The sequence below is a fragment of the Haliaeetus albicilla genome, chromosome 9, assembly GCF_947461875.1.
Source record: "Haliaeetus albicilla chromosome 9, bHalAlb1.1, whole genome shotgun sequence".
Classification (NCBI taxonomy): Eukaryota; Metazoa; Chordata; class Aves; order Accipitriformes; family Accipitridae; genus Haliaeetus; species Haliaeetus albicilla.
Window position 1 is genome coordinate 40,454,756 of NC_091491.1, and position 26,079 is coordinate 40,480,834.

Here is a 26,079-nt window from a genome sequence, read left to right on the forward strand (position 1 = left end):
ATTCATGCCTGTGAAAAAAACACTTTTTCATTAGTGCTTTTTGTTTAAAGTGACTAATCCCATTCATCTTTCCCATCTGCTTGAGGATTTCTCCGAACATAAGAATGAATCAGTACATTACGCTGTCTAATCAGTCTGAGGTTGCTCCATAGCAGGGTTGCAGGAGCTTCTTGTATGCACACTACAAGGCGACAGTGACAGCCACTACAAGGCAGTGAGCCTCATGTTTGTCAAACCTTGGTGTTAACCTCAAAGAAGCAAAAGCCTCAGCCTTACAGGCAAAACTTCAGCAGTTCATGGAATTCAGCTATGAAACAAGGATATGCTTCCAAAACGTATTTGCAAGTTACACCAGGAAAATGAACAGTATCCATAGGGTGCAACTCCCTGTATAAACTGACCACTCAGACAAAAATGGTTTTAAAGACAAACCAATCTTCCATTTTGAAAGCCACATTTTTGTCCAAATATGTCCAGATTTCCAGAACAATGTAAACCTACATGAGCTCTTCTATTTTGCCACTTCTGAAGAAAACACTTCTCCAATATTTGCTCCCGCAACCATAAAAGCAAATATTCTTTGCATTTCTGTGTACATTTATGCCCTCCGACAGCCTTACAATCACCTACATAACACACCAAGTGTCTAGTTTGTAACTCCTCTTGAAGTCAATGGCCACTCTTACACAAATGATAACGGCTTGTTCCATGGATATTTATTTGTAATATTACAGCAGCTGCATGGAATTAAAAAAGTTACTCATAGTGGAGATGATATAACCATTTAGATAAAGAAGAAAAACTGCTGAGGTGGGGTTTTTTTGTTTGTTGGGAGTTTTTTTGCTTAGGCAAATGCTTTTTACAGGAAGATAAGGTTTCTTGAGGTCATTGCATTACAACTGCCATTTCCAAGGCAAAATACCTCCATCCCTAGAGCTTGCCTAAAATACTACTTGGGATATGGAGCTTGAGAAAAGGGTTTTCTTCCTTTTTTTGATGAATTAAATGCATTTCACTGTGATATTTCTGAGTTAAAAACAGCTTCAATACTCCACTCCCGCACAAGCTGCTGGAGTGCTGCACACAGCTAAAAGCTCTGCGCAGAGTCGCTTTCCTTCTGCTCCCTGCGCTACCCACCCTGCTCTTCCCTGCACCTTGTCTCACTGCTTTCCCCTCAACTACTGCTTCATCAGGGCAGGGAGGAAGAGAGCAGGAAGCAAATGCCATGCCAGAACACCCTAGCCTGCTCCCTGGCTCACCATCTTCTTCCTTTTAGATTAAGGATTGAAAACTATAAAATAAGGAATATCTACATCAACTGTTTCTAATGAAAAGTGAAGTTTCTCTAGTAACTAGCAGGATGTTATCTGATATCTAATGCGTTTTTTTTCTCTTCTCTTCAGTAAATCAACATGTAACACATAGTAAAGTAATAGTTTTGCAACTGATAACATTTTATGTTCCCCATTTCAGTGTTCTTGAGGTCTCGGTTTGTATTTTTTTAGGCCATTTTCTATAACTGCAGGATGGATTTGCAAAGCCAGAGTGGATTTACCAACTTCAACTGGACTACTCTTCTGGTTTAAAACCAGGGATATGCCTCAGCGGTTTTTTTGAGCTGGAATCTCAAAATTCTAGGTTTTGCCACACATTCTTTTTTCCACTTTGGAAATCTGCTAAAAAGATAGTGCAAGGACTTTTCACTACTGCTTGCATTTTTTTTTTTTTTTTTTGTGACTAAGTCACTGACGATCTTCAAGGTGTTTAGTAAAAGTAATTTCCTTCAACTACTGAGTAGTTCCCTTGATGACTATAACAACTTTCATGGGGAGGCATTTACCTGAACAGAATAGATTTGACTTGTTTCTCTCTATGTCTTTGAGAGATTGATAGCTCTAGTTTTGCAGTTCCTCTGAACTACGGATAGTTTTTAGATGGCATTTAAGAGGCCACCCCATGAAATATTCTGGAAGACACTGGAAGATACAGCTTTATAGTCAGCTGTGAAACAAGAAGCCTAGTTTATATCATAGACATAAGAGTAGTGCAAAAGTTTACAACAAAAGCATGAAAATTAGTGCAAATGGAAGAGAGTATATGAGAGGGTCAGACAGCAGAACAGGTTGTAAGAAACAGCATCAGTTTACTGCTACAGAGCACCAAATGCGTGGGTTTGTTCAAATGAGAATGAAGCAAGACAAGGAATAAGTTTCTTCCTCAGGTGAAATGACACAAAGTAAAACCTATCCTACAGCTTATAAAATCACAAATGTAAGTGATGCTGTACTGCCTGGTGACCTGCCAATCTCCAAACACGTCTTTGCTGACACCAGGCCCTCACCACACTGAAAATGATAAAAGTATTAAGTGAGCAAGTTCTTTGTGTCTACGTTTCCCGGGTCCTTTTCCTTTCCCAAATAACTTCTATAAATAAAGGTGAAATATGTATGAAGTTCAACAGCAGGGGTTTTGGTTAGGTTGGAGCGGGGGGTTGTAAAATTGTGGTTTTCAGCTGTTTAAATATGCTCAAGGAGAGTGAATTTGATGTAAAGAGCTCACATCAGAAGGACAAGCAGCTGACTCTAAGCATTTACATCCTTGTTCATCTGAAACCTACAATAAGACATGGGGAAAAAAAACCACCTAGACTAAGGCGTAATACAGGGGCAGGAGTTTAAATACTCCAGTGATTTAAGCACTTATCGCCAAAGCACCTTTGTTCTAAAGTGCAATGATCTTCAGTCGGGGTCCTGACAGTGACCCCATCACTGCCAAACTTTCACCGATTTCTGGGAAACTAGAGAATTTAGCCATGGTTTCAATGTTCAGAGTACAACTTCTCCAACCTGCTTGAATAATTCAAATTGTTTCTCAAATAACAGCTCAGAAAGTTGTGTGTGAAAGTCTGAGTAAATGGGATTTACCTATTCCGCAGGAAAACCTGCTTTTTCCAGCTACACAAATTTAGCAGAAAACTTTGAGTTCATTTGGCTAAAATGACCATAGAAGAAAGTGATATCAGAAGGGAGACATTGCTCTGTTTTGGATAGGAATTTCAGGTACCTACGAGTTTGAAATATTAAGGTCATCCTAAAAACAGGTAACAGCTCTCCATGACACAGTCTTTAACAAAGTCAACAGGAAACCTGGATGAGAAGGCGACCTACTTGAAATGCTACAGAAAGGGGAATTCGTTCCCTTTTTATCCCTCCTTTTTTTTTTTCTTTTTTTTAAACTTGCCTTTGCTCTATTCAATTTTACTAAATACAAATACAAATCAAAGGATTGTATAAACTGGAGACGTCATAAAGCAATATAGAGTTTAGCAGGCAAAGGCACACATTTGTACCTTACTGGAACTCAAATGGAAAAGGTCTAAACCGAATAACCAATAAAACGTTCTTGGTTTATTTAACTCACAAGATGAGGTTGTTAACGCCAGACCACTGCACAATTTATTTTGTACTCATGACGTCATCATTGGAAATACGAGCCAAGGTCAAAAACCAAGACACATTCTGGATTATATTCAAAACACTATTTGGTATTGACTGAAGTACATTATACACAAAGAAACACAGAAAAAGAAATGTAGCTTAATGTATCTCCTCTCTGGTACTCATCCGGACTATTTCTTCTACATGCTCAAAATTTACCACCCTGTGGTTTTGTTTGCAGTATAAAGCAAACGGTATGAGAATCTGGATTATATTTTGAATTCAATAATTTAGTAACCTAATCTGGTCTGTATTTTCTTAATAGCCTATGCAGCAAAACTGAAGGGCAAAACACCAGCTGGTTGTTAATCACTATGTTAACATTGAACTCACTGTGTGTATATACAATAATTTACAGTATCGCAGTGCTTTCTAGTTGCTCTTCTCTTGGTGAGGTGGACAGAAGTAGGGATACACATGCTGGTTCCTCCCTGTATCTTGTATTTGACTGATAAGTGAGAACTGAAGTTAAATATAAACTTAATTTAATACTCCTAATCAAGGTCACCACTTACACCTGAAAGCTGTTCCTACTGCATTTGGGTAGGAAGTGTGTAAATATGAGATGAGGGACAGAGGTACAATAAAAGACCTGGTGTGTGCTACATCGCTTTTCCTAAGCAAGCTGCAAATACTACCGATGGGCACAGTTAGCAAACAGCAAGGGGAAAGTGTGCACAGGTGAAATGAAGGATCATAAATAAATCATGCATCTTTAAAGCCATGTATTTTAGTAATTACAACAAGATTTTCTTCCCTAAGGAGAAATACAAGCGCATTGCAAATCAAGAAATTCTTACCAGCTTTTGTTTTCTTACTGGTAGCAGTGTAAGTCACTATCTAAGTACAAGTAACAGCCAATGGTGTCACATGCCATGATTCACAATTACTGCAGCAAAAGAATCATTAAAAGTTTTCCTTGGTTTTGTCACCAGTATGACATAGATGGAGACAGGAGAAGACACTGATGGACAAATGATGGGCTTTGAACTCTCAAAAATACTTCAGTTTCCTTCCTGTAAATTATGATTTTCTACTTGTATTGTCACAATACCTTCAAGTCCCAGTCTATTATGCTATACCTGTACAAAAACCATGATACTGCTGTACTAAATTTTTGTCAGCAAAAAGAATGTGCACTCAGTTCCTTCAAATGCATACAGTTGTTAACAGCTACAGTCATCTTTACAAGATCAAGACCAAACCAAAGAATCAGACCAAATAATACCTACCACAGACTACTGTTAGGTTGCTATGAGCCTGGAAAAGCAAAGAAATAAGAAACAACATGCAGATATTTCTAATATCTAGAAATTAAAGAAAGAGATTTGGAATCCTTCATACATAATCATGTCTCCCATGAAAGTCAATGGAAATTCTTCAAAGGTGACCCAGCGCTGTGCTTTACACAGCTATTTGCACATGATAGTAAAAATGCATCATAGTAATGGTACTTCTGTGTTACAATATTTTAAGCTTGCCCTTGTTACTGGACAGACTTGATCTGCTAGCTGCTTTGTGTATTTCAAGTACGTGGACTTTAACAACCCACTAAGGTCAATTTTGATAAGTCATCATAACATTAAAATGAAGCCCAAAAATCCCTCATAAAGGCTGATATTTAAAAAAAAAACAAAAAAAACCAACCCTGAGCTATTCCTAATTTGGTTACAAATACAAAACTCTTGCAATTCTGTATCAGAAGTTAAGTAAATATTAACATTATAAATGGCCACACTTACAGCTCCTTCCAATCTACCTGACAACTTTCATTCTGCTTTTAGACCTGCTGACTTGATTAAACTATGCTGATAAAGGGACATTTTCTTATTTGGGCCCCGGCTCAAGATTTTACTTTGTGCATGTAAAAACCTTTGTGCATGCTTGACGGATTTCCAGACGAAACTCATCCTGTTGACAAGCGTATTAGGTCTGTTGTAAGCGTATCATGCATTTCTATACCTAGAGACACAAATCTTGCACGCAGATCATTAGCAAAATACGATAGCCCAAACATGGCCAATACAGGTATGTGCAGGACCATGAGGTCTCTTACAAGTTTCACACTCCTTCTGTCTGCACCAAACTGAAACGCGGCGTGGCACTGTCACCCCTTGTTCGCTCCCACAGCCTACGTGCCAGATGCTGCTGAGCAATCAGCATCAGATGATCGATCAGATCAATGCGCTGATCATTTAACCAGCACACAGGACACTTGTGTTGCTTTGACTCAGCAACCAGGGTCCTCCCTCCGCCAGGAGCTCAGGCACACATCCCCAACACATAACTTTTGCAGCAAGACAAACCTGAGCCGCCAGGTAACCTCACAGGTGGCCAGATCCTGTTCCGTTGTGAGGAAAAACCTGAACTGACCAGATCCTCCATCCTCCACAAGCTAGAGAAAAGTCTGCAAATTGTTGACAAAGATTCAGTTAATCCCACCACATTTTTTCCAGTTTCCAGGCCTTATTAGTCCCTGTGAGATTGCCCTTCTGCAGGAGCAAGGAAGCAAACCACCTTACAGCACCACTACATTGAAGAAAAATGAACAGCCTCATATCCTTAGGGGACCACACTGAGGAGCCAGTCCTCCAGAACATCTTCCAAGAAGTAACTAGGTTTAATGGCAAGCAGTTTAAATTTAAGCACGTTGCACACATCCTGGAGACTTGATGGGTAGATGTGGTGCTTAGGGACATGGTTTAGTGGTGGACTTGGCAGTGCTATGTTTATGGTTGGACTGGATGACCTTAAGCTTTTTTTCCAACCTAAATGATCCTATGATTCAACAATAATTATGCTAATGCCTCAAGGCAGTCAACATTGCAAAGAAAAGGCATAAGTAGTACCTCAAACCAGGGTAATTTGACCCCTCAGGAATAAAATATGCCTCTTGCATTTCCCAAGTCATTTAACAAGATTGCCAAATCCCAAAGGTTTGGTTTAAACATGAAGATACACAGACTTCCAGTTCAATACATCTTGTTTACACTTTAAGAGAATGAAAAGCAACACATATAGTATATTTTCCTCCTTGAACATAATTAATGTTATGTTTGCAGTAGAAAAAGATTCATGCATCACTTGATCATCAATGTGAAGTGAGAGTATCAACACCCACTTGAAGTATTTTTCCTAGGCTTAAGAGTTCCCCTCACCCTGTCATAATAACCCATTTGTTTAGATTTCTTTAATTCAGTGCTTCAGTAAACACTGCGAAATCTAGGTTTTCTATTAACTACAGAAATCTGCCTAGAGCCACGGCTGACACGTCTTGTTTTCTACATTTTAGCAGCTAACAAATGTGAGAAAGTAAAATGAAATTCCGTGTCTCCCCCAGAACAACATCCTAAGAGGCTGCTCAGTGCAGCTTTCAGAGGCTCAGTGATGAATCAATCTCCTTCATAAAGCACACACATTTGATTACAGTAAGGAGCAGTGTGTAACACCTATTCACTGCAGCAGAAAAGCAAATGCTGGCAAAGCAAAACAAGTGTTTGAGGCAGGAGAGATGATGTACTCTTCTAGTCCTCTCAATGCATTTCTTTATCATGTCAGCATAGGGAAACCCTCAAAACTTTCCAGCAATAGGGCACTTGGGAAAGTTTAATAAATTGCCAATTGCCACTATGACATTGACTTTTAAATCATTAAATACATCCAATTAATTTTCTATCTTAGTGCTTCAAAATAAAACTTTAAAAAAGTGCAAATGGAAGGAGAATGATTCACAGGTTTTTTTATTATTTTCTCTAAACATACAAATAGTCAGATAGTCTAACAAAGGCAGGGAGTTCCACTGCAGGAACTTCAAAGGAGAGTAAATCCCCATACACAGAGATTACAATGGCTTTGATGTTCCTGAAATAATCTGTATTTTTTTCCTACAAGTTTAAAAGAATATGTTTAGATAATAGGCATCCTTTGACAAATAGCAATCTTCAAAAATTTTGATTGTATCTGTATTTGTTATATAAATTATGTTAATAATTCAATAGGTAAAACATTATTGTCAGTGCCAGATAAGTGAAAACAGTATTTATAATAGAAACTCACATAGACATTGAACTTATAAATATTACAGTTAATTGGTACAAGTCATCTTTTGTGACCATTAACCTCTGATTTTCAAATTAGTTCCAGATGGGTACAGCCTGACAATTATGTGAAGAAAATGCTAATGGAAATGTCCAAATATAAAGCAGAGCTTTACAAACCTGGTAATGTACGGCCTTGCATGATTTACTGATATTTTCCACTCACCTGTCATTTGCTATGTTTTACTTTTCAGTGAGAAAAAACTTGTAGAAATAAAATGTATCTACCTGCCTGTTTTGATGGATTCTCTTCTTTTATCATGTCAGAAAATGCTGTGAACTTTCAGAACTGCATTAAAGACAACAGGTGTTACCAGACACTACATATTTAACCATGGGGGAGTTTGCATTAAAATATTGTCTTTTTCCCCTTTTTTTCAGGACAATGCTTGCAAGAACTGTCACATGCAACAATTCTAAATATACCCCTTGGAGACCATGCTGAACAGAAAAGCAGGTTGCGCTGTACCCGCTCTCCAGAATTAGGCTCTGGATGACTCCACTGTTTTATAGTGAGAATTGAAACACTTTTTTCATACGACAAAGTTACCTCCCTACTTGTTACAATAAGCACAACCATTTTACAATGACCATTAGACTGTTAAATTGCAGAGAGAGTAAAACCAGGTGTGTACCTCAGAAATTAAAAGAAGTTTGAAAACACAGAAATAGTGCTACCACTGCTGTGGCAGCTGACCGCTATATCATATCAAATTATTTTAAATAAATGTTATGAAAATATTCATAGCAGACACATTAAAACATTACAATGCAAGGGGGAGGAGTAAATGACAAGATTAACACATTTTTTTAAGCTGCTTTAAGGCAGAGCTATTAATCTATTTTTTATGGAACAGAGTCAAACTTAATAGCTGTATTTTAAACAAATGAATTTCCTATAGTGTATCACTAATAAAGCATTAGTCTAACATAACATGATCCAACGTGGGGATTATTTTTTTTAATTTTTTTTTGCTCTGAATTTTTTTCTTACACATCTATCACAAGTTTGAGTAACAAGTCCACTAATTCCTGAATATCTAGTCCTAGTCCGTGAAATTCCAAAGATTTTCTTTAAAAGGGAACTGCTTTCTTGGGTTGAGCCACATTTATGTACAGAAGACAAGCAAAGCCCTGCGTGTACTTGAAGAGCAATGCAGGTACACCTATCCGAACTCACACCACAGAAGAGAGGCAGAAATCCAGCTATGCACTCCAGTTAGAGCTCAAAATAACTTAGAACATTTTTCTTTCAAAAATGCTGTAGAGATTTTCTGCTGTTAATCTAATAGTTAAAGCACTCACCCTGGAATACCTGGACTCAATTCCTCCCCTGGAAGGTCTCATATCTACATAATTTTCCTCATTGAGAGAAATTGCCCTAATTTTTCCAGCACAGGAATGCACCAACATACCCTCCCCTCTGCTTTGGAAGCCGTGACATCAGACGGAGAGGAATTAAAAATGCAGCTAATCTCAGAAAAAGAGCATCAGAGGAAAAAAAAATCCACATCTTTCAAGAGTCATATTTAAACTACCCCCAATTGTTTCTTATTACGCTAAATCTTCAAGGCAAAGTTATTAAGAGAATCTACCTAATGACGTAAGACCTACTGCCAGAATGCTGGAAACTTACTGACTTGCCACACCGTCTGTTAGAGATGACCCACCAAACCAACTCACCGGCTACAGATTTGACATCAAACTTTGATCTGTTGCACTGTCTTTGAGCTGAGCTGAACAAATTCCCCAACAAGAAATACTGTACATGGTGTGAAACTCAGTATGGTTCACCTTACACCTCATGCAAAATCATTCTCTGAGATGCTTCAGACTCCTAATTACTCTTACAGTCCTACCAATTTCTTAACCAAAAGGAGAGAGAGCCCCAACTCTGGGTCTGTGACAGTCCCTGGCACTTCTCTGCTTCCCTTTCCGTGGCAGCTCTCCTGCCAGCTGGCTAAACTGTGATGAATTCAGAGAGACACTCCTTCATAACCCATTCTCATTGCTAAAAGCAGACTACACTGATGCTCTAGGTCCCTTTGTATGGTAGATTAAATTTATTGAGATGTGTTCGTACTCTTGACCTCTTTACCTAAACAAGTGGGAGTCAGCAGAGTGTCCCAAGTGCTGCCACAGCCCAGAGACTGAGATGACTACACTGCTGCAGATGTGCTCCAGAGCTCACAGCCAGCCCCTGCAGCATAAGCCTTTGTTTCAGGCTGAATCGCTCTTTAAAATTCCATTTATAATTATCTTTTCTTACCCGGATGCCTGAAGTCCAGTCATTTAATTCTCATTTTCTTTTCTTTTTTAAGGAAATGTAAATATACACACGCCTGCCCTTTACTCACGCTGTTAAGGAGTTAACTTTCTGCTGATTTGCCTAAAAGCTGAACCTGGTTACTCATCCAATAAGGCTGTGAGCACTGAAGGGACAACCACAGCCTCTTTCATCGATTTGCCCCAAGATGCTTTGCACGCTCTCTCCCAATAAAGTAAGTGTAGGCCATTAGTTCTCTTTTCAAAACAAGCCCCATAGAAACATCGAATTTCCTCACACAAGTCTGCATTCTTTGAATGAAGTTGCAATATCAGTTCTCCAATTTTACGGTCTGCTGCCTCCCAAATATTACAATTTATGGACCTTCAGCAAGCCAATTCAAGTACACATGCAACTTGCCTCATTCTACTAATAGACCGATATAAACTCCAAACTAAATACTTTGACAGTTTAGGATTGCACTACCTCAGTCGTAAGCCTTAAACCACGTAGCACTCCCATTTTACAGTGAGAACACTTCTTAGGCCCCTTTTTCTTCACCATCACTTTTTAAGCTCCACCGTGGTTTAACCCCATGGGTTCTGATCATTCCAAAAGAAGTTTAATTTGACGTTTCCAGATTACCTAATCCTTCTATTAATTCTAAATCCTGTTTAAAATCTCAGACATTTGCAATATTAAATCATGCACCATTATTGACCCCCACATTTTATACCAGGAATTACATTTGACAAAGGTTAGTTTCAAGCTTTCCTATAGGAAGTAAGGATGTTGCGTTGGAAAAAGCAATCTTGTTATCACTCCATTTTAATCTGTCAGATCACAATTCTGATGAGTAAATCAAAGTAGGTGTTTTGTGCTCTACCTACAAAATCAATTTTATATTCTGCACCTCATGATCAGTCTAGCCTTTGTATTTAATGTCAGCATCCCTTCAACTCTACAGCAACAGTCCCATTTTAACCAATCCCTGACAAATTTCTTCATAATCTTCCAAATGTCAATTTAATGTTTTATTAGGCCTTATTTTTTCATATCAGTAGGTTGGATTGCTTTTCTTTTGACCCCTTTACTGACAGCGCCATCATACTCTACCTGGCTGCAAAACCTGAAGAACAAATTCCACCTGGTGGTTTGGTTTTGCTTTTAAAGAAGCTTCATTTTTCCCTTGCCCTCTGGCTTGTTCTTAGCTTAATGTTTCCTCATCTTTCCTCTCCTGACAAATTCCCATGTCTGAAGAAATCCCTGGGCTTCCAGTGGTGAGATTACACTAGGATTTTATATCTCCTGATAGAATCTCTCTCATATGTCCCTCAGCACAGGCACTTGCATTACCCCAACAAAACTCCAGGGAACTCTTTCTGCATCCCCCTCCTTCTCTTGCTATCCAAATACATGAGAAAACCAAAGAATGAGAAAAATCAGGAGCAAGAAAAAGGGCAAGATCACCTGCTGCAGTGCCTTTATTTGTGTTAATGAAATCAAAACTTGCTGTCATGCTGATTCTTTCCTGCCTTTCTCAGCTTTCTCCAACTCATCCTCTTCAGTCAATAAATAAAACCAAAAAGTCAAACCAAAGGCCCATTTCTACCTCATTTTCCTAAGAGACGTACTTCCTTTGTCAACAAGTTTGAGCTAAGAATGGGATTAAGCACCTTGAAATGCCTACTCATAAGGACAATGACACCATATCACAAGAAAATTTTTGCTTTTTAGAAGTAGTAAACTCCAGAGCATCTGTAAAGGGCTGATTTCCCTCCAAAGGCCTTTAGCACCCAGAGGTATAAGTTATTTTGCTGTAACAAGGTGAGATAAACTGAACATTGCAAATTACAGTGCATACCCAAATTAATAGACCTTTGAACCCTGCTCAAAAAAACTCATGCCAACTACAGTCCATAACTATCTTGCTAATAAAAAGCATTTTGTTTCTTTCCCCCCTCTCACCCCACTGCCCACATGAGCATTATTCCAAAGATCTTATTTTTGCTCAAGTCCCCAGAGCCCCAGGTGTCTCTTGAACATTTCATAGCACGTAAGCAGTGAAATTACTGCTCATTTCCTTCCCTTGTTTCCACCTCATGGTTCCCTGACATTTGCAATTCAGTCTCCTGTCCACTTCCTCCTCCTTTTATCCTCAGTCCAACACTGAGTGTCCTGACATCTTAGGAGCAATAAGCTTCCTTCCCATATTCGAGCCGTTATTATACAGAAGGCAATTACTTCTAGAACTTATTTGGCTACCTACTTATTTTGTTCCCTCATGATCTGCTTTCACTTGAAAAAATCTGTGTCTTTCATCCTAAAATTAATTACTTATCTAATCAAGAAATTGAACTCCTTCTCATAATTATTAGCCATGTGGCTATTATACAGTCCTGTAATAATTTTGCAACATGCAGGTAAACTATGTGATGGACTTAGTATCTGGCACTTCCCTGGTGTTTATTTTAAAAAGGTTTGGCTCCTCTAGAAATGACCAGTTATGAATACATTACTGGGTGTTTAGGTAATCACAGCTTTGAAGATAATCCTCTTCCTGAGCCTCTTAGTGCTGGAGCCTTCGCAATTCAGATGTCAAGATAGAAAGTTTAGCATTCCTTGAAACACCCTTACTGGACTTCTCTCACCTGCTGAATATAGACACCCCCCCCCCCCCCCCCATCTTTCTTTAGACCCACCACCTCCCCCCAAATATTATAAAATTTGGCCAGATGCAGATATTTCAAGAGCTTGGGATCATTTTTATTTTTAGATCCTTTTTCCTATCACAATCTCATTTCTGTTTCAAATATTGTTATTCACCTTTGGAAATTCAGATTTAGTGATGCCTTTTGATGCTTGTCTTTAGAAAGACAGACAAAACGGGGTGTTTTTTTAAGTAATGTCTACCTTCTCTGAAGAAATGTCACTCTATTTTTAAAGGGCTGACTCTTGCCTTTGCCAATTTGTTTATGGACTTAAAATATAATCTCTTTTAAACTCTCTCTTTGCTTGTATACTGTAGCTTTATGTTTCCTACCATCTGGCCTACTAGTTATTCTCCACCCATGCCAGATTTCTACTCCTCTTCTGTACCTGGTTGATGGGTTTGAACTAAAACTGCAATAAAATCTGTCAGTTGCATAAAAACAAATAGAAGCAAAGAGGGGGGGAAAGCCCCAGGAGGGTTTTTTTTAAGTGTTTTGGTTGTTTGCTTGCTTGCTTTTTTTAACTTTTCTAAATTGTTACATGCGCTTTCTTACAAATTAACCTTTATCCCTTTCCTAAAGGGCAGATAAGCATTAGATATTCACTCATGCACCTCTGATAAAACGCTTTCTGTGTTGTGGGTTTTTTGTTTTTGTTTGTTTGTTGGGGTTGGCTTTTGTTTCAGTTTTTAACAGAACCACTGTCTTATCCTTTTGTATAATACAGAACTAAAACACCCTGCCACCTTCCAGTGCCTTACGTTTGCCATCCAATCTCCGCTCTGTGTCTCTGAAGGGCAGGCAGCGGAAGGCATGGAGCAGAAAGTTAATTCAGTTCAGCTAAGTGATCTGTCTTAAAAATACCAAGTGGCAGGTCTCAGATGACAATAATGAAATTTCTGCTTCATAATGCTGAGTCAGACAACAATATGTGATACTTCTTTGATAATTTTCGGGTGTTTCTTTACAGAGACTGACCAGAAACAAGATCATGAGTTTGCCTCAAAGAGTTACAGGCCAATTGAAATTTTGGGGTTCGAACCCCAAATTTAAGTTTCTTGATTATTTGAGCGTATTACCTTTCTTAATGTTCATTTGCCCAACACGTGAAAGACAGTAACCGGGAAATACTAACAAATACCTATCTACAGCTCCTTGTGGAAACCCACTCCAAAATTGCTATTCAAATGGCGTGGGAGGAGGATTGCACTTCAGATCTGTATTTTTATATCACTTCTCTTTTCCAAACAAGAAATTGCTTCCCGCCTCAAACAGTCTTTGCTTACTTATCTCCTCAAACAAACAAACAAAACAAGTAAAGGAATACAACCAGCTTGCAGCTCAAATAACATCGACCCGTTTCATCAGCTATGACTACTATAGATTTATTACGTTTCTTTTCTGCCTTTCTTTTTTAAACATTCTTGCTCATCTCTCAACTCCGACTCTTTCTCTTGGAGACGCCAGCTGACCCGCAGACAGAAGACCCTATGGGACAGAAACCTCACAATTACACAGCCATGCTGATCATGACCTCCCCACGCACAAATGTCATTGTAAATCCCCTCTCACGATGTTTTGCTCCTACTCAGAGCCACTGCTCCAGCAAGCAATCTCTTCTCCTATCCCAAGATAACAAAATTCTCTCATCAGAAGACTGCAACTCCTTACCTGCCAGGCAGCTTCAGAAGCTGAGGGGTTATGTTTTTGTGTACAAAGTTTGGCTGAACAATCAAAACACCCTAATGAGTACCATGTATGAGCTCCTCCAGCAATTTCTTCAGAATAAAACAAAGTTTTCCAAAGGTTTCCACTACAGCACTCTATTCAAACCCTTCAGAATATTTTCCATAGAATTTTCACCCATTATTTTAATAGACTTGGTATATTAATCTGATCAATCATTAATATTCTTCCTTGGAGTGTTCCTTCTATAAACATGATTTGAAAAATACATAACACCTAATTACACAAATCTGAATTAAGACAACTGAAATTCATGCTCTTTGTATGCTGTCTCATAACATGAATGCTTTTTCTCCAGGCGTAAGTTGTCAGCTTTCTGAATACCGTAAGCTATCAGTAGCAGACATGACTCGCAAAAGCTTTTTCTGTACATTTTCGGAAGGATGGAAAATTGTGCCCTGCTCTGGTCAGTTGCTGAGCAGGCAAGTATCTTGTGAGATGGCTAAGGCTGCTTTTGCTATCTCTATTCATAAAACATTCAAAGAACTAGTTTGATCTCTTGCCAGTTTTCCAATTCTAACAGAAAATAACTATTGTCAGAGAAAACTAAATCTTCCATGCTGAAACCCTGAAAAGCTGCAAAGCTGATTAATCACGAACTACAACTTCTGCATGTGAGGAGACTTGTTCTTAGATCGAAGAAGTTAGCAATATGACCTCTAACAACATTACCATTGCTGGAAAGGGCATTAAAAAGTATTAAGGCTAATTAAACAAAAGACTTATCAGCAATGTGGAAATAGCATCTCTGTGACTGTCAATTACACTGTTTTTTTAAATTTAAGTAATCTGTAGCATATATTTTCTAAAGAGAATATTCACCGGAATGATGGAAGAGTAAGTTTCTGAAAAGTCTTTCTGGTAACACAGTCTTCTCTCCTATAACATGAATCTCCAGATACCTCTGCTCTGATCTCTTTTGCTGCAATACACCTCTTCTTAATGCTTTTAATTGTTACCTTTCCCTTCCAAATGCAAGGTCCCTTCTACTTTTCTTAAAGATATACTTGTCCTTTTGAAAAAGGTGGAGAAATCTTAAAGACATGAAAGACAGTTTGGCAACTAAATAACTCCCCCACCTGCACAGCCTTCACTCTGCCCCTCCTACTCACTCATCCGCATTGTGCTCAGTTGGAAATTTATGCCTGAGTAAAATTTAAAGCAAGAACAGAAGAATTAGCAATGAAAATAGGCAGGAGTATTTTAGTATCCAGATTGTAGGAACAGATTTTTCCACAATGTGAACAATAAAGTCATGGAACTTCTGCAGATAAATCAGCATTTGAGGGATGTTCATTTTACAGATGTCTAAAACATGCCTGAGTCACGTATCAATGATTTCCCCAAACCTTTGAACAGATGATCGCTTGTACTGCTCAAATAGAAGCAAACTCAAACCTTTCAAGGTGGGATTTGATTATAGCCTACTGATTACATAGGGAAAGGCACATCATCAGTCAGGCCAGAAGCAGGAAGCAGCAGACCTCATCCTGGCAGATATTTGGTTTTTTTAAACCCCTACATGATGCCAGCAAAAAAAAAATCTGTTGCATGTAAACTGCATCTCCTAAATCTGATGCTTTTTAATCATGTATATTGAAAACACAGTCCCAGCACTGACATTTTGTCTTGTAAAGGCAAAAGAATTTTGTTCTGCAACGAGCTGTTAAACACTACAGCTTGCACATCGCAGTCCTCTCCTAAGAGTCAACGTCATCATCGTAGCTTTAAAAATCCTCTGCAAAGACCTGAATTTCTCTGCTTGCCTCCTGTTGCCGAGGAGAGGATTAATCCAGTAATAGAGGATAAGCGACTGTATCCAGGATTCAGGAAGGCTAAGGAGAACGAGCTGTAGAGCAGCAAAACCTTGGCAAGTGTCTCAGAGCGGTTTCTCAGGACCACGTTTAAGGACGGCAGCCCTGCTTACTAGGTTGGGGATCCAGTCCTTCAGCCTGGCTGGAGAGCGGTGAAGCAAGCAGGAAGGGGACAGAATTGGAGGGCCAATGTCTGAAAGGTATCTCCACCCTTCAGGAACAGAAGCCGAGAATTGACAACACAGGAAAAGTCTTTTCAAGACCCCTTAACCAGCATAGATTTGTGCAGTTATAATACTGAAGGATTTTTGTGCCCAGTATTTTTAAATCTATATTCCACAAGGGCTACAAATGGGGAAAAAAATGTTTTGACATATACCACTCAAGTGTGAAAGTAACCTTTAGCTTTAATGGTTTATTCAGGAACTATCCTGGTGTTTTTAATTAGCTAATGCTTCACTAAGATCTGCAGTCCCCAAAAGAACATAATAGTTCCATAAAATGGCTCTGTTTTAATTTCTCTAGTTTTAATGTAGCACGCAATCTCCCATCGTACATCCCAACTGTAATTAGCATGGCTAATTACTGAAACTGTATGAATCGTAGTTGCAGTTGCTATAATAAGTACATTTAGTGTATTTCTAAGTACATTACTGGTATTACAGAATTTATTATGAAGAGACAGTAAGGAAAACAGGGTGCCAATGCCATTGAATACTCATGGGACTGGCAGGGAGAAAAAAGAAAAGTTATTCTTACGGAAACAGCAGATCTCTCCAATGAATTAGGTGATTTCCGGGCTCCCAAGTGCTTATGAAATTTTTGTTGCATAGAAATCTGTTCCTTTAAAAAAAACGGGAGGGGGGGAGAACACAACAAGCCTCCTCAAACAACTGGTAGAACACTAATTTAAAACAATTGTCATGAAAGTGAAGAAAAATTTATGTCACAATCTTTAAACCGCATCAACAATGTTATTTCCTGACAGAGAGATTATAAAGTCCAAAACCTATTAAAAAGGGGTTTCACATCTTTGAGATTTGATAATAAATTCTAAAGATGTGAAATCCCTTTTTAATAGGCTTTGGATATTAACAGTAATATTTCCCTATAGTAAGATTATAGGCTGAATTTACAGATCTCAAACAATTTTAGAATGAGTCAAGGAGGCAAAACTCTCCTCACCCACATCTGTTCAACAGTTGAAGACAGTGAACTCCCTAAATTTATCTTTCATTGATAAATATTAATTCCTGTCAAAGATCACTTACTTAAATAATGGAAGACTAACTCCCCTTCTTTGCATCTGTATCAGACAATCTATCCCAGAGAGAAACAAACACATCCATCTAGCTATACTTTATTAATTGAAAAAAGAAAGCGAAATTAAAAGTTTAGCAGGTGGTGCTACAGTATCTTAGCCATCCTACCCTGATATTCATGAAGCACAGACACTCAGTTGCATACCTCTGAACTTGTTTTTTCTTCAAATATTAAGCAATTTAAAAACATGACCTTGGGAAGGAACATGAGCTCACATATCAAACAGTGTTTCAGTGAATACAAGTAACTGCATCATGCCAACACAGATTCAGCTTCAAGTCATAATTCTCAGAACGTACCAGTCTTGAAAGAGAATATGTCTTCTGGCGAAGGAGAATCTCCAGAATATTTTTTCAAGAAGATGAAAAACAAGAAAAAAAAACCCAAAAATCTTAAGACAGACAAACAAAAGCCACAACCCTGCTGTGGCAACCTCTCCTCTGGTCCCACCAGCTGGAAGAAAGTCCTGGCAGACCTGGACAACTGCAGTTACCCAACACCAAGTCCTGCTACATGGTAAAACCAACCCAATTTGCCCCAAAGCCACCAGAAAAGCAGCAACAGCAGCCTCATGACATGATGCCACCGCTTCCTTAGGGTCGTACTTAGCAGTGGCAAAAGCAGTCACTTTGAACAGTGTGATGAAAAACCCTTCCAAACCCATGAATGGCAGCAAGTTTTCTATTGAGCAACTGAGCAAGGAATAGGAAAAACGATCGCCTGTTGTGAAACGTTGCATAAAATTTTGCTTCTGAAAAAGCATCTCATTTGGGAGCACACTAGAGACGGTACTGGCTGCACTTCGGGTCACGAGCAAGGGAATGTCTTTCCAAGGGTATTCTTTAAATCCTACTCGCATGGCCAGTCAGATCTATTCAGAAGCATCCTGCTCCATTCACTCTGCTGCCTGCACTACCCTCCTCAGTCACTGAGATGTGAGTCACAATCTACCCCCACAAATTAGCATTTTTTTTTTATTTATTTTAAATGAAGCATGGCAAAGAAAGAAAGATGAGCAAAGTCAAGAAACTACTAACAAGCTCGGCCAACTTTTGAGTACTGCATGACCCAAAGCAAGATTTTGAAGCAAAACAGCCCTACTCTGTAGGGAAAAGTTCCTGAAAAAAATAATCTCTTCCCCGCCCCACCCCTCTCCCTTTGCTTTCCAAAACAAGAAACCTCACTTTTACTAATCAGTAATTGACAACAGGAATTTCAGGTGCAGGGAATTCTTCAGGAAAGGAAATTGGTGGTGGGTGTCAAGACAATCCAAGACAATAACAGACATGTTCTTCAGAAATTTAAGCACGCAAAGCGATGCTATCCTTTAAGTCTACACTGCATCTGCATATACTGGAAATAATTACTTGCTACTCCATGATGTACTGTTGTCTTCTTTTCTAGCTTGTGGGTACCAAATAAGACAATTTAATTTCAACAGAAGACGCTCACACCAAGCTTGCCTCTCTAATATTGTCATTCAGTGGTATGAACAAAACAGTGGTTTAGTTCAGCACTATCACGCTGAAATAGAGTAATTTTTTTTATCAACAAGTCATACAGAAATAGTCTAGCCTAGTAGCCATTACATGCCCAGTTAATTTATCATTGTTTTCATCTCACCAAGAGTAAATCCATTTATCAGTCCCATGGGTACCTGTATCAGAAACTGTTGGCCAAACTCAGCTCTTTCTGCACTCCAGGACAGCAGAGCCCTGAAAGCAAATGGCACCTCATGTCTTAAAAGTGAGTAAATCTTGTCCTTACATCCAGATTGCAAGAGTAAGCCTGGTTCAGCATCTGCACTACATTCTGTATAGCCCCTTTCTGTTTATTTTTGTAAGATATTTGCTGGGGGGGGAGTGGGGTTGTAACCACGTTATATTACTTTGTATCAAATTCTTACACAAACACCTTTTTCAAGAACCAGATGAAGCTATGCTTTATTGGAGAATCCTTCGGGTATATATGTGGTTGCAATTACACAAAGTGGGCCTGCAAATTGTGACATTTAGGGTTAGCAAGCTAATCTTGCTAAACATGAATTTTTTCAAGGTATCACGCATGCAAGGCTTACTAATTTTCTCATCTAGTATGCCAAATAATAGTTCTAATTGATGAGCCATTCTCAAGCTTGCTATCAAACTTGTGATGCAAGTTGTTGTGGAAATGTTAAAGACTATAGAGAATTTTTGAAATTATTACAGAAAAAAGTTCCATCATGTGGAAATACATAAAAGTTTAGTATAAAAGAAACGGAATGTGACTTAAGAATTGAATCATATAAAACTAGAGACATCAAATGCATAAATTCTTAGAAATAATCTCTTAAAACTATTAGAAATATCTAATACATCCCAAAAATCTGTTAGTACTCACATTTGCTCCAGAGAGTTCCTAATGCAAGTTAAAATTTTGCCATTGATTTTTAATGAGAAAGTCCATCCCTCCACTCCATCTATTTGGGGCATTCCAATCGATTCACAGCAATCTAAACAGTGACAGTTACAGTTCTGAGGGCATGAAACTTTCACAGTTAAATGCAGCTTAACTACGTTGTCTTTACTGCTACTACTACAGTAAAGTGCAAGTTGTCCCTGACATCTGGCTTGTACTGGCACATCTACTGAACCTGAAAATTGCACTGATATCTGGAATCCTACAATGTTATCTTATGTTTTTGCTGGAAAAAGACCAGATCTGCTTGTTGCCAAGCAAGCGTATTAACCCTTGCAGTAACTCAGCCCCAGGACAGAATAAACATGGATGTGCCAATTCTAGAATCTACCTACAAAACCAGCAAGGTGCAGCACTGGGGAGGGTGAAAATCAAAGATACACCTTTTGACTGTCATGAATATATGTTTCTTAAGACGTATTTTCCATTATTTCTGAATGCATGCTGCCTTTATATGACAGACTAAGCTGCCCAGCACTCTGCTGCTTTTTAGCTGTGATATGTTGACAGCTTGTAAAGAAAGACTCCCATTGCACCACACATTCCTACATGGCCATTTGCTGTTTCAGCAGAATATCCCTATCCAGAAGCTGGAGAATCAAAAACCACCTTTAAATGGACCAGATAATGAAAACGGGCTCGCCAAGCTGTTTTGAAGTAAATCACAAAGATATAAAAGACAAAAAAAATAAAAACAAAACAAAACCAAAGACAGTCCATAGCTACAGTTCTCCTTCATGCCCTCTTATTCTACTACTTCTGCCAAGAAAATGCTTCATGAATTGGAGTATTTTATCGATTTGTATGAAAACAGCACAATGCCCTATATTAAATACTAAGCAGGACTCCTCATGCTATCCAGCACAAAGCACGTACTAAATTTTTATTACATACAGCAACTGAATAGTCTAAGGCAATTTTTCCAGAGCTGGATACACAGCTGGTTTCTCAGCTCTCATTACATTAAAGGGTCACTGAATCATTGACCCTCCATCATTCAGATATCTGTCTGCTGGAAGGGAGGCAGCACAGTGCTGCCATGCTCTGCAACGAAGCCTTGTGCTGAAGCATGCTGTGTGCCGGGCCGTCTGCAGGGACCCGCGCTCTGCAGACTGCTCTTTCTACAGGTGTTGGTTCCTTCCCTTTCTTTTGCACTCAAATGGTAAGCTTTTTTGCCAGAAACCGCCTTGAGATTATTGCTTGCATCTTAGTTAATGCAGAAGCATTCATTACTAATTTTGTCTTTGACGACCATATTTTAAGAGTCCACCAATCCTTCTTACAGCATCTGAAATTCTGATTTTTTTTTTTTTTTTTTTTTTTACCCTCAGCCTGGAGCAAGAAGGTTTTTACCACTACAAACCTTTGCTTGTCACACATTTCCCCGATACTGGAGCCTGGCCAGCGTCAGTCATGCTGTCTGTCAAGACTGCTGCAGCAGCACCACCTTTACATTCAGATTGTGTTCACTTCTGGGCTAAAGGTGTGAGTTTCTGATAAGGGCAATCTCTTAACTAAAGCTCAAAATACCAACTCTGACTTCCTCTGTCTCAGATGGCGGACGAAGACAAACTGCATAAAACATGCTATTCTGCAGTCACTGACTTCATGCTTTTGGTATCTGCATGAAAATTCTACGAAAGTTATTTTTGCAAGAACTTAGTAATACACCACTGGGTTTGGGTTTTTTTTCCTCTTAAGAACTTCTTCTGAAATAGCATTCTATACTGGCAGGGCAGCTAAATCAAGATTTTCCTAAATTGTCCACGCGTTGCATGATTTTATAATATAGCATCATAAAACCTGGTATAGAATCACGTTTTCACCAAAACACTTTTCCTACCAAGCCTTGAAGAAGATACAAACCCCAAAATGGTATTGCAGAAACACACTGAAGTACATGGAACACACTGGTTTTCACAAACATTTTTTTTTAAGTTTACTAACAAAGTATTTCTTGGTAAATTACCCACACTGAAAAAGTTTTGTTGTTGTTGTTTTCATTTAAATAGTCAAAAGGTGAAGAGATTCAGAAGTACAGAGAGTTTGATGCTTAATTCAAAATTGCCTTCCTAGTTAATCACTGGGTGCGAAAAGAACCAGAGCTTCTCAGCACTCACAGCTCTATAGACAAATCAAACTACTGACTTAACAATAAAAGCATAGACATATTAATGTATTTCTCTTCAGAACTGAAAAAATTGTGAGTCTTAAGTGGGAGACAGTCCTGCCATAGGGAACAGTGCGGGACATAATTATTCCTCAAACAGGTAGCTGTAAAAATTTTAATTTGAGCACATTGGTATAGCATGTATAGCCACATAGCCCAAAAAGTGGATTTCCTTGGCCACTACTTGTCCATCTGATTGCACAAGTTCTTCAATGAGTAATTATAAAAAATACGAAAGTAGCTTGTTTTAGCTGGTGTCCTGTTGACAGGCCTCCTTTTAATATTGCAGCTGAGAAGCTTCTCCGATGAGCTAGTCACTTAAATGCCACATTAAAGAAGGGAGGATGACATTTCAGGACTCGGCACCAGTTTGCATAGATAAACTAGAGGTTCAGAAAGACTGAATGTGCTTTGCATGGATATTTGCTGATGCTAACTCCCTGCTATATCTATCAGGTATTACTGAAAGCCTATATGACAATGCATGTTGGGCATTTCACAGTTATCTGCTTTGGTTTCAAAACTTTGTGTAATGGACCAGCAGCAACCTGTAGAAACAGCAACATCTTTGTAGAATGCCACAATTTTTTAGATGGTTACGATTACTTATACCTTCCTAACACATCACAGGCTGGGATATTTTTTTTTTCCATTATGGTTTGAACAGTTCATCTCAGTACCATGAGCTATGTGAAATCTGCAGAGCACAGTTAACATTTTGTTCTGGCATTTCTTTCAAATGTTCTCTGGATTCAGCAAGAGCCTGTCTTCAGAAGGCTCAGCCACCACAGAGGGTAGGTTCTGATCACAGACCTGCCTCCCCTGGTCTTTCTGCAGCTAACTGCCATAGCTCAGCCACTGTGCATTATGTTGTCAGGAAATTTCCACCTGTGTACTGCATTTCCAGCCCACAGGTGCCTTCCCACCCCCTCAGCTGCTCACCTGCCTCCAAACACAAAGCTCACATCAGCATGAATAAGTAAGAAAGCATAAAAAAAAATTAAAAAAAAAAAAAGCCCAGCCTTATGCAGATCCATTTGACACAGTATGCTAACTCCTCTCATTTTTCCAGTGTCATTTTTCCCCGATCAGACAAGTTATATCCCATTCCTATTGGCATAAGAAAGCCTCACCTTTTTATGATTTTTAAAATAAAACACGCTCTAACCAGCTGACTGTAAATTTCAAAGCGACAGCAAACACTGCCAGCATTTAAAACTCACTATTCTTGAAAATCATTCATTTTGTGGAAGCAAATGCAAGTAGATTTGCTAGCTGCATAATTCCACATAGTTTTTATGTCCACTGTGGATTTTGTAAGTCGCTTTAGTTATGAAAGCCAGACTTAAGTTTTTACAGAGCCTACCTAGGCCAAAGACAATTTTTCCAATGACTTCAATAGGCAGTGGATTAGGCTCCATGTGAGACAAATTAACTGAGCTTGATTAACAGCAGTGCTGCACTTGAATCTGATCTTGTGCTGGTGTTGGCACTTCACAGGCAGTAGTTCTTCAGTGAGAAAAGCAGCTGCTAAAGAGGGCAAAAATCAAAGAGCAATTTCCTCCACAACACAACCCATCCAGAAAAAAATACTGGAAGAGATCAGCTTTCCATTAATTCATTCAGTCTCCACTGCAACATGCACAGGAAAGACTGATTGAGAATGTACGCTCTGTATCACCACACCTTTAAATGTTTGTTGCCCTAAAATAGACTACTACTATTTCAGGGGAAATATGGATATATGCATCTCTTATTGGAAAAACTATACATTAAAAAGGTAATTTAATGTTATAAAGTATCTTTTTACTTTAGGAATGCAATTGACTTAGATTTGGAAAATAATTAAAGATGCCATGGTCTTTTTTAAACAATAAAAGTTATAGCCAGCATCAGAGAAGCTGCTCATCCCACCACACTGTCAGGTTCCAATCTGGCAGAGGTCTATAAATGTACTTGTGTGCACTATGAGTAATTTCACTGACTCACAGGGGTGGCTCAGACAATATTGCTAAACAGATGCACAGATTCAGGGCCTCAAAATACACATCCCTCTGATAGCTCAGAGACAGTCTGAGACTGTTCATATTTCAAAGCTTGAGTGTTCCTAACTGGCCTTAAAAATTGCAGTGGCAACTTTGCTAACATCAGTGAAACGTGTGAGGAAAACGTGTGCCTGAGCCCCAGCTGGGCAAGGGGTGCAAGGGCACAGACCTGGAATAAAAACACTACCTGAGCAGTCTCAGCCCAGGGAGACCACCATGTCCCTTTCCGCCTGCTGCAAGGAGAGCTCTGTCACAGTCCTCCTCTGACCAAGTTCACCAGGACTTGGTAAAAATCACCAAAGATAAACAATATTTTCCCTCCTCACAGGCTTTGTTATCCTGGAAAGATCATTTCAATGCTCCTTCAGAGCCGTGGGCCTTCCCAGCTGCAGCTCAGCTTCAGCGGCTTGCTTCAAGCACAGTGTCTTGATCAGGTCTCCCCGGTCTCCCAAACTCCTCCTTGGGTCAAGAGCCCCTGAAACCTTTCACTGAAGACAGGACAATCACTTAGAGGTAGCCAAAATGTCTGCAACAGGAACATTTCTGTAGAGAGGATTACAAGGGGAAGCCATTTGTTTTCCACGGACCGTCACTGCTTGACATGCGTTACGGATGATGATGTTTACTAAAATTCTATTTCCATGACACTAGGGTTTCGCCTCTTTTCCTGTGCCTGCCTGCACAGCTTCCCGGTGGGGACATCAGCACTGTAACTCAGGCACTGGGATTTTGCTCGGGGGAGGCAGAGATGCTCCCGAGTGCTGCCATAATTTCCTACCCTTGGCACCAACCTGCCAGCCAACTGACGACAAGGCTGCCTCTCTTATTTTCACAGACCTATTTTCTTCCCTGTGCAATTCATATTCAGCCTCTCCTGCTCATTTACACTTTATTCTTCCCTTATGATAAACACTTCCAAGTTAGTCCAACACCAGTATTCAGTCTTAAGTGTGCCCTGGACACCTGCTAATTATCATCTATATCATACAGCACAAAACTATAAACTTAGTTGACATTATTTTGTGAGGTGGTGGAGTTGTTTTCCTTTTTATTTAATCTGCTAAAACGTATTTCTACTGGGAACTGAGGCAGCAAATGTGTTCCGTAAAAAAAAATTTAAACCAGGAGTTTTATAACACAGCAAGTAACACATATGCACATTTAGTTAACCCCACCCAGTGATAATAACTGCTTTTAAAGAAACACCTTTCTGTATTATTTTGTATAGTGCATCATTTGTAGTCAAGAGGGAGATTGTAATTCTGGAATTGTTGACAGTATTCTGATTATTTTTTTTTTTATGAAAACTTTAAGGTTCAAGTTATTTGCCAAACTGAAATAGTGACTGATTAACCTAAGTCTGTGAGGTAAACAAACAGCACAAAACACATATCTCCCCATGCCTAGGGGTTAAGATTTTTACTTCATTTGCTTCACTAAGAGGTCTTCCCATAATAAACAGCAAACAGCCAAGTTCACTTAGAGGGAGAATTTCAATATATGGGTTTGCTGGAGAGTGTAATCACATCAGAGTCTGAACTACATGAAAGAGAATATTTCTATGGGTCACAGACCATTCTGCAGCTGTGTTACTCCACATACATTCAGTTTATGAAATACCTCCCCGTGGGGCTAAAACAGCAAGACGAGGACTGCAAATACACAGAGAGTCCATAACCTTCAGGGTATTTTATACAAAACCTGCAGAGATACATGAAGTTCCAATAAGCTGAGGAATTCCTTCGTGACCAGCAGAACCCTTATCTTTCTCTTTTTGATTGTGCATGGTTATAGTAACCATGAAATCTGTGTTGGACTTCTTAAAAAATATTAGAAAAAAATCTCAAAGGGATCATCTCGATTTTTGTATTAGACATTTAAATACTTTTTACAGTTCACAAAAAGTTTGCAATGAAGCATAACTAAGAGCTAAATAAAATGCCATCAATCTAC